The sequence below is a fragment of the Pongo abelii genome, chromosome 20 (genome assembly GCF_028885655.2).
Source record: "Pongo abelii isolate AG06213 chromosome 20, NHGRI_mPonAbe1-v2.0_pri, whole genome shotgun sequence".
Classification (NCBI taxonomy): domain Eukaryota; kingdom Metazoa; phylum Chordata; class Mammalia; order Primates; family Hominidae; genus Pongo; species Pongo abelii.
The window spans coordinates 40798072-40808166 of NC_072005.2; the positions used below are offsets into that span (position 1 = coordinate 40798072).

General features: G+C 42.0%; 1 pseudogene; it reads left to right on the forward strand.

Moving 5' to 3' along the window:
- Positions 1-759: 759 nt before the first annotated feature.
- On the forward strand, positions 760-2709 carry LOC100431467 (putative elongation factor 1-alpha-like 3; annotated as a pseudogene).
- The last annotated feature ends 7386 nt before the right edge of the window (positions 2710-10095 follow it).

Sequence of the window (10095 nt, forward strand, 5' to 3'; positions counted from 1 at the left end):
CTCCAGCACCAGACTCTTGTGTATCCAACTGTATACAGAGACATCTCAACTTCTAGACTTTCAAGACCAAACCTAACTCCTTATTTCCTCTTCCTAATCTGGCCCCACCACCCAGCCTACTCCACCTCTATAAATGGCAATACCACCCACAGTCTGCCCACATCAGAAACCCAGATGTCATTCATTCATTCATTCATTCATTCCTTTTTTTTTTTTTTTTTAAACAGAGTCACTCTGTCGCCCAGGCTAGAGGTCAGTGGCACAATCTCAGCTCACTGCAACCTCCACCTCCTGTGTTCAAGCAATTTTCCTGCCTCAGCCTCCTGAGTAGCCGTGATTACAGGCATGCACCACTATGCCTGGCTAACTTTTGTATTTTTAGTAGAGATGGGGCTTCGCCATGTTGTCCAAGCTGATCTTGAACTCCTGGGCTAAAGCAATCTGCCTGCCTCAGCCTCCCAAATTACTGGGATTACAGGCGTGAGCCACACCATGCCCAGCCCATTCTTTCTTTTTTTAGAGATTTGATTCTTTTTTTAATTTTTAAAATGATCATACAATAAAATGAATGTTTTCACGAAAAGGTGTACAGTTCTGTGAATCAAACAGACAGAGAGATTCCTGTAACCACCAACAAAATCAAGATAAAGAGCAACGATAGTCACATCTTCCCTTCACCCCTAGCCACTGCGAAACACAGATCTGCTATCATTAGGGTTTTATCTTCTCAAGAATGTCACATAGCTTTTCACAACAGGTTTGCTACCAGAACACAAGTGTCGTGGAAACTATCCCTAAAAGCCAAAATGGGAAAGAAGAAGACTCATATCAACATTGTCATCGTTGGACACGTAGATTCGGGCAAGTCCACCACTACTGGCCATCTGATCTACAAATGTGGTGGCATCAACAAAAGAAGCATTAAGAAATTTGAGAAGAAGGCTGCTGAGATGGGAAAGGGCTCCTTCAAGTATGCCTGGGTCTTGGATAAACTGAAAGCTGAGTGTAAATGTGGTATCACCATTGATATCTCCTTGTGGAAATTTGAGACCAGCAAGTACTGAATGACTATCATTAATGCCCCTAAGGAATGAGACCACCACTTCTCCTGTTGTCCTTCCCAGCTTCTCCCCAATCTTCCCTTTTCCCTAGTTTATAAGACAGGAGAAAAGGGAGAAAGCAAAAAGTTGGAAAGAAACAGACGTAAGATAAATAGCTAGACGACCTTGGTGCCACCACCTGGCCCTGGTGGTTAAAATAATAATAATAATATTAACCCCTGACCAAAACTACTGGTGTTATCTGTAAATTCCAGACATTGTATGAGAAAGCACTGTAAAACTTTTTGTTCTGTTAGCTGATGTATGTAGCCCCCAGTCACATTCCTCATGCTTACTTGATCTATTATGACCCTTTCACATGGACCTCTTAGAGTTGTAAGCCCTTAAAAGGGCTAGGAATTTCTTTTTTGGGGAGTTCGGCTCTTAAGACGCGAGTCTGCCGACGCTCCCGGCCGAATAAAAACTTCTTCCTTCTTTAATCCGGTGTCTGAGGAGTTTTGTCTGTGACTCGTCCTGCTACACCCCAGGACACAGAGACTTCATCAAAAACATCTTTACAGGGACATCTCAGGCTGACTGTGCTGTCCTGGTTGTTGCTGCTGGTGTTGGTGGATTTGAAGCTGGTATCTCCAAGAATTGGCAGACCTGAGAGCATGCCCTTCTGGCTTACACATTGGGTGTGAAATAACTAATCACTGGTGTTAACAAAATGGATTTTATTGAGCCACGCTACAACCAGAAGAGATATGAGGAAATCGTTAAGGAAGTCAGCACTACATTAAGAAAACTGGCTACAACCCTGACACAGTGGCATTTGTGCCAATTTGTGGTTGGAATAGTGACAGCATGCTGGAGCCAAATGCTAACATGCCTTGGCTCAAGGGATGGAAAGTCACCCGTAAGGATGGCAATGCCAGTGGAACCACACTGCTTGAGGCTCTGGACTGCATCCTATCACCAACTCGTCCAACTGACAAGCCCTGCTTCTCCAGGATGTCTACAAAATTGGTGGTATTGGTACTGTTCCTGATGGCCAAGTGGAGACTGTTGTTCTCAAACCTGGTATGGTGATCACCTTTGCTCCAGTCAACACTACAACTGAAGTAAAATCTGTCGAAATGCACCATGAAGCTTTGAGTGAAGCTTTTTCTGGGGACAATGTGGGCTTCCATGTCAAGAATGTGTCTGTCAAGGATGTTCATTGTAGTAACAATGCTGGTAACTGCAAAAACGACCCACAAATGGAAGCAGCTGGATTCACTGCTCAGGTGATCTATCCTGAACCATCCAGGCCAAGTCAGTGCTGGCTATGCCCCTGTACTAGATTGCCACATGGCTCACATTGCATGCAAGTTTGCTGAGCTGAAGGAAAAGATTGATCGCTCTTCTGGTAAAAAGCTGGAAGACGGCCCTAAATTCTTGAAATCTGGTGATGTTGCCATCATTGATATGGTTCCTGGTAAGCCCATGTGTGTTGAGAGCTTCTCAGACTATCCATCTCTGGGTTGCTTTGCTGCTTGTGATATGAGACAGACAGTTGCAGTGGGTGTCATCAAAGCAGTGGACAAGAAGGCAGCTGGAGCTGGCAAGGTCACCAAGTATCCCCAGAAAGCTCAGAAGGCTAAATGAATATTATCCCTAATACCTGCCACCCTGGTATTAAGCAGTGGTGGAAGAATGGTCTTAGAACTGTTTGTTTCAGTTGGCCATTTAAGTTTAGTAGTAAAAGACTAGTTAATGATAACAATGCATCATAAAACTTTCAGAAGGAAAGGAGAATGTTTTGTGGCCCACTTTGGTTTTCTCTTTTGCATGTGGCAGTTTTAATTTATTAGTGTTTAAAATCAGTGCTTTTTAATGGAAACAACTTGACCAAAAATTTGTCACAGAATTTTGAGACCCATTAAAAAAGTTTAATGAGAAAAAAAAAAAGAATGTCACATAAACAGAATCCTACAGTGTGTAACCTTTTGAGCTGGCTTCTTTTTATTTATTTAATTTATTTATTTATTTTTTTTTTTTGAGACAGAATCTCACTGCAATGCCCAGGCTGAAGTGCAATGGTGCGATCTCAGCTCACTGCAACCTCTGCCTCCCGGGTTCAAGCAATTCTTCTGCCTCAGCCTCCCGAGTAGCTGGGATTATAGGCATGCGCCATCATGCCCGGCTAATTTTTGTATTTTTAGTAGAGACAGAGTTTCACCATGTTGGCCAGGCTGGTCTCAAACTCCTGACCTCAGGTGATACGCCCACCTCGGCCTCCCAAAGTGCTGGGATTACAGGCATGAGCCACCACACCCGGCTAGCTGACTTTCATTCAGCACAATGTCACTGAGCTCCATCCATGCCACCATGCCTGGCTAATTTTTAAATTTTTTGTTGAGACAGGATGTCACTATGTTGCACAGGCTGATCTCAAACTCTTAGGCTCAACTGATCCTCCCATCTCAGCCTCCCAAAGTACTGTAATTACAAGCATGAGCCACCACACTCGACCTCCTATTTATTTCACCTTGGAAGCTACAGTGTTACCCAGAGCCTATAAACAAACAAACAAAAACACCATGGATATTTTGTTCCTGGTACACAAATTAATGTCTTTAAATCCACCAACACCACTATACATTTTGTGCAATTAAAAAATTAACCTGAGGCTGGGTGTGGTGGCTCACACCTGTAATCTCAGCACTTTGGGAGGCTGAGGAGGGCAGACCACTTGAGGCCAGGAGTTTGAGATCAGCCTGGCCAACATGGCAAAACCCCATCTCTACTAAAAATATAAAAATTAGCTGGGCATGGTGGTGCGCACCTATAATCCCAGCTACTCCAGAGGCTGAGGCAGGAGAATCACTTGAACCTGGGAGGCAGAGGTAGCAGTGAGCCAAGATCATTTCACAGCACTCCAGCCTGGGTGACAGAGTGAAACCGTGTCTCTAAAAAACAAAAAGAAAAAGAAATTCACCTGAGGCACATGGCCAGTAAGTCCCTTAGTGCTAGTACTGTCTATGCAAAATAGCAAATACAGAGTGAAACAAACCAATGCAAGCATTTATGTGAAATTGGGCTGCATGCTAAATCTGGCTTCATGCTTAACTACATTAAAAACAATTGCCAAACTGTCAATGTATTTCTTCACAATATTTCTTATTTTAACTTCATCACAACTAAGAGCTTTAACTATGAACAATGTTAACTAGCCAAATTTCTGTAATTTTCCACCATGTTTTAAATAATATTTTATCTTTATTTTATTTTATTTTTTTGAGACAGAGTCTTGCTCTATCATCCAGGCTGGAGTGCAGCAGCATGATCTTGGCTCACTGCAACCTCTGCCTCCCAGATTCAAGCGATTCTCCTGCCTCAGCCTCCCTCAAGTAGCTGGGACTACAGGCGCCCACCATCACACCCTGATAATTTTTGTATTTTTAGTAGAGATGGGTTTTTACCATGTTGGCCAGGCTGGCCTTGAACTCCTGACCTCAGGTGATCCACTTGCCTCAGCCTCCCAAATTGCTGGGATTACAGGCATGAGTCACTGCGCCCAGTCAAAAATATCTTATTAACTAAACTTTTTCAACTTCCTGTTTTTTCTGTATGTTCATGAACACAGACACTCAGAGAAACAGAAAAAAGTAAAAAACTATGTATGACTTACATAGACCATCTATGACATGCTTGAACTTCCTGTTATGTCCTAATTTTATTTATTTATTTATTTATTTATTTATGTATTTATTTTTTTTTTTTTGAGACAGAGTCTTGCTCTGTTGCCCAGGCTGGAATGCAGTGGCACGATCTTGGCTCACTGCAATCTCTGCCTTCCAGATTCAAGCAATTCTCCTGCCTCAGCCTCCCAAAGAGCTGACATTTCAGGTGTGTACCACTTCGCCCAGCTAATTTTTGTATTTTTAGTAGAGACGGGGTTTCACCATGTTGGTCAGGCTGGTCTCTAACTCCTGACCTCAGGTGATCTGCCTGCCTCAGCCTCCCAAAGTGGTGGGGTTACAGGCATAAGCCACTGGGCCCCGCCTGTCCTAAATTTTTTATTTTTTAAATAACCCTTCATTTTACTTTAGGACAGAAATTTACCATGCAAGATCCTTTCTCCTACAACAGTATTTTCTTTATAACCTTCCTTACCAAAAACACATCTTTATATCCATAACTGTCTTCACATCTCTCTCCCCTTTGCTTTCTACCTTGTTTCACAAATAACCTTTCCAAGCCCATAATGTGAATCAACCTCTAGATAACTTCTGAATTAGACAAAATTTTTCTTATTTTCAATAAGAACACATCTTCTTTGGCACATTTTATTCTCAATAAGAACGCATCTTCTTTGGCACATTTTACATACAGAATTACATGTTAACTAGAATTCTTATTCTTAGTAATCTTAAATTTTAGTGAAAACCTAGGAAGCAAGAAATCCTGAACTGCCTAACAGATGTTAGCATTGGCAAGACAATTCCACAATTTTTAAAAACATGTTTTCCTACATCATAACCCTTTCTGAATTGGAAATGTCCCAGACATCCAATAAGCACCCAATATAATTTCAAGATTTTAAATTACATGAAAAATTTCCCTACTGCATTTATCCCATTTACATTTCATTCATTTTTAGCAATTTATCTAGCTTACTAATGAAAGTAGGGATATTAAACAAAGCTAGTCATTATTTCTTCATTAACCATTTTTATAACCTGTGAATATCAGGTGTTCACCTAAGTAAGAAATTTCAAGTTAAACACATGGGTATTTTCACCCGTAACTCAGAAGATTCCTCCGCTTTTTTTAAACTAACAACATTAAATTAGTCTTACCTATCAAAAAATCACATAAAGATCATTTTGTTCTTGGCTAGATTTACAGTCTTATAATCTTTTGTGCCAAATTCTGACACCTTAAAATATCTAGCAGAGACAAAGATAAAACCCAGACAAAAATATATGCTGACAATTCAGAAGACATTTCTATTTTTATTTTACCGATTATCTTAAAGCCAGCTTATTTATTAAACATTTACCTAAGTCATGTAAACTTGAAAAATGCTTGGACTCATACACTTAATTTATGAGTGGTCCTTTATTTACATGCCAATTTTGGTAACCTGCAAAAACAACATATAACATCCAGGAACATATGCACTTGCAAAGATCCGATAGCTTTTCCTAGGGATTCTTGCCGTGAGATAGCAATACAAATTCACCAGTTTATAAACATACTCACACAGGTAAACTTTGTTTTCCCTGGTAGGTAATTCAATGAAGGCTATGAACCAAAATTTTGAGTAAAGCACTTTCTATGATAGTTTTATTTTTATTTTATTTTTATTTTTTGAGACAGGGTCTTGCTCTGCTGCCCAGGCTGGAGTGCAGTAGTGCAATCACAGCCACAGCCCACTGCAGCCGTGACCTCCCAAGCTCAAACAATCCTCCCACCTCAGCCTCCTGTATCTGGGACTACAAGCACATGCCACCTTGCCCGGCTAATATTTTAATTTTTTTGTACAGAAAGGATCTTCTTATGTCGTCTAGCCTGGCTGCAAACTCCTAAGCTCAAGTTATCCTCCTGCCTTGGCCTCTCAAAACACTGAGATTATAGGCATGAACCACTGTGCCTGACCTATAGTTTAATTTTTATTTATTTATTTATTTATTGAGATGGAGTCTCACTTTGTTGCCCAGGCTGAAGTGTGGTGGCATGATCTCGGCTCACTGAAACCTCCACCTCCCAGATTCAAACAATTCTCATGCTTTAGCCTCCCAAGTAGCTGGGATTACAGGCGCCCACCACCACATCCAGCTAATTTTTGTATTTGTAGTAGAGACAGGGTTTCACCATGTTGGCCAGGCTGGTCTCAAATTCCTGACCTCAAGTGATCTGCCCACCTCAGCCTCCCAAAGTGCTGTGATTACAGGCATGAGCCACCATGCCCAGCCTATAGTTTGATTTTTAAAGGCCCAACCTCCCCAGACTCCAAAGAACACTGAGGCCAAACAGTACCACAGAAGAACATCATGTACTAATAAGGCCTTGAAACCACCTTTGCAAAGATGATGACAGTGAGAGAAGTCTAGCATGACTGACTCCACCTTGCTTCTAGCCTTACAGGCTGGCTGTCCTCATTATTCCTGGGCATAAGCCAAGCTAACCATTGGAGGAATTTATAGTTTAACTTTGAAGCAAGGATGATAACAGTCTTTCCCTAAAACTATAACCTCCTTGCTCAGTGACTGAAGCCACGTTTATAAAACTAATGAAAGACCACAACATTAGGATTATGGGAGGGGCCTGGATTCTGTTAAAATGTAGGCATAGTTTCAATAATCTCTTACTGCTCAGGAGTTTGTGGCCAGAGATCACAAGATTCGTGACTTCCCCGATTGCTCCTATAGACAACATCGCTATTGTAGAACCTGATTGGTCTTTTGAGATGTTTTTCAGACTTTGGAACTCTGGCAACCAACTGACCCCACCTGAACCCATGACTCACGACTCAACTGGTTCTGTGGTTCCCACCCAGAGGCAGACTCAGTGCACAAGGACAATTTTCTACACCCTTACAGTATTATCCCCAACTGATCAGCAGCACCCATCTCCTAGACCTCTGCCACCAAATAATCCATAAAAACCCTAGCTTCTGAATCCTCAGGGAGACTGATTTGAGTAATAACTCCAGTCTTTCTGTTTGGCTACCTCTGTGTTAATTAAATTCTTTCTCTACTGCAGTATCATGGTCTCAGTGAATTGTTTTTTTCTGTGCAGTGGGCAAGAAAAATCCTTCAGGCAATTACAGCCCAACCCGGCTTTGAACAGCAACATAAAAACCTGGATACATGGAACTCCATCCCTCTCTCCCATTCAACAACAAAATGAGACCCTGGAGGGGCCAGAGCATTGCAAAAGAACATCCATTGATCAAATTCTCGTTTCTCACAAGTATATTGACACACACACATAAACAAACAATTATCAAAATGCAGTCCAACGGCTACAGCAACAAACAAGCCCCAAGTGTGTCCAAACTAAAACAGCTGGGGTGCCTTCCTCTCTCAGTTGGTTTTTAAAGGCCAAACCAAACCTTTGGTGGGCAGAGGCCTAGGGAGTGGGTTCTGCTAATTGGTTGGGGGTAAAACTGTAGGGGTGTGGAAAATGGTCCTTGTGCACTGAGTCTGCCTCTGGGTGGGAACCACAGAACCAGTTGAGTCATGAGTCATGGGTTCAGGTCGGGTCAGTAGGTTGTCAGAGTGCAAAAGTTGATCTTGTTCCATCTGCAAACAGAAATATCTTCTGAGTTTCCCAAATCAAGAGAAGCCATCTGGTACCCACCAGAAATCACTCACATGTCCAGACACAGTTGTGCACACACACAATTACTAATGTCAACAAAAAGAGTCAAACTCTGCAAAATATTTGAAGAGATTTATTCTGAGCCAAATATGAGTGACCATGGCCCATGACACACAGTGCCCAGGAGGTCCTGAGAACATGTGCCCAGGGTCGTCGGGGTGCAGCTTGGTTTTATACATTTTAAGGAGGCATGAGACATCAATCAAATACATTTAAGAAATACATTTGTTTGGCCCAGAAAGGCGGGACAACTCAAAGCGGGGTGGGGCTTCCAGGCTATAGGTAAATTTGTTTAAATTTTCTGGTTGACAATTGGTTGAGTTTGTCTAAAGACCTGGGATCATAGAAAGGAAATGTTCAGGTTAAAAGATTGTGGAGACCAAGGTTCTTTTGAAGTCTTACAGTGGCTGCCCTTAGAAACAATAGTTGACAAATATTTCCTATTCAGACCTTTAAAAGGTGCTAGACTCTTAGTTAATCTCTTCAGGATTGGGAGGGCCTGAAAGAAAAAGATCTAGCTATGTTAATAGAGATTCTTTACAGGTGCAAATTTCCCCCCACAAAGGACAACTTTGCAGGGCCATTTCAAAATATGGCAAAGAAACATGTTTTGGGGTAAAATATTATGACTTTCTTCTTTGTCATGTAATGTTATACCAGAGTAAGACTGGAAAGTAAGTCACAATACATAGAGTTAAATAAAACCCATCTGGGCTGGGCATGGTGGCTCACGCTTGTAATCCCTGCACTTTTGGAGGCTGAGGCAGGCAGATCACCTGAGGTCAGGAGTTCGAGACCAACCTGGCCATTATGGTGAAACCCCGTCTCTACTAAAAATACAAAAATTGGTGGGGCGTAGTGGCAGGCACCTATAATTCCAGCTACTCATGAGGCTGAGGCAGGAGAATTGCTTGAACCCAGGAGGCAGAGGTTGCAGTGAGCTGAGATCGCACCATTGCACTCCAGCCTGGGCAACAGAGTAAGAATGTCTCAAAAAAAAAAAAAAAAATCTGATGAGAATTTATGGTTTGTAGGGCATGACTTCTCTAGAACCCTTAGATAGGAATTTGGGCAAGATTTTAAAAATGAGAGTTTAGTTCTCACTAACAAGCCCCAAGAGTGTCCAAACTGAAACAGTCATGATGCTTTCCTCTCTCCATCATTTGGGCTTATTCAACCTGCAAATGGAAATTCCTTAGAAAATTCCCAAATTGAGAAGAGCCCTTCCTGCTGTCTGGAACCCAGAAAAGACACTCATCCATCCAGACACAGATGTCAAATTTCAAAGGCTGTTCTTCCTAGGCAATCAGCAATACATTTGGGGCTGGCAGCAACAGGGCCAAAGAGAAAAAAATGGAAACCCACCTCTAGCCAAAAAAGGTCAGACAGCTGTTTAGGGGGCTTCTGAAAGTCTCAGTCTGCAGCAGCTGAGCCACAAACAATGTGTTCCCAGTTAGGGAACCAAAATCTGTTACTGAAATGCCAGGGCTCCAGTCTAGGTCCCGTTGCTCACTGCACAAAAAGCCAATCACCAAGACAATGAGTATTGCCTGGGAAGAAGGCTTTAATTGAGTGCTTTAGCCAAGGAAAATGGGGATCAGTCTCAAATCCATCTCCCTAGTCAACTAAAATCAGGGGGTTATATAGCAGGGAAGAAATGTAACTACATGTGGGAAAA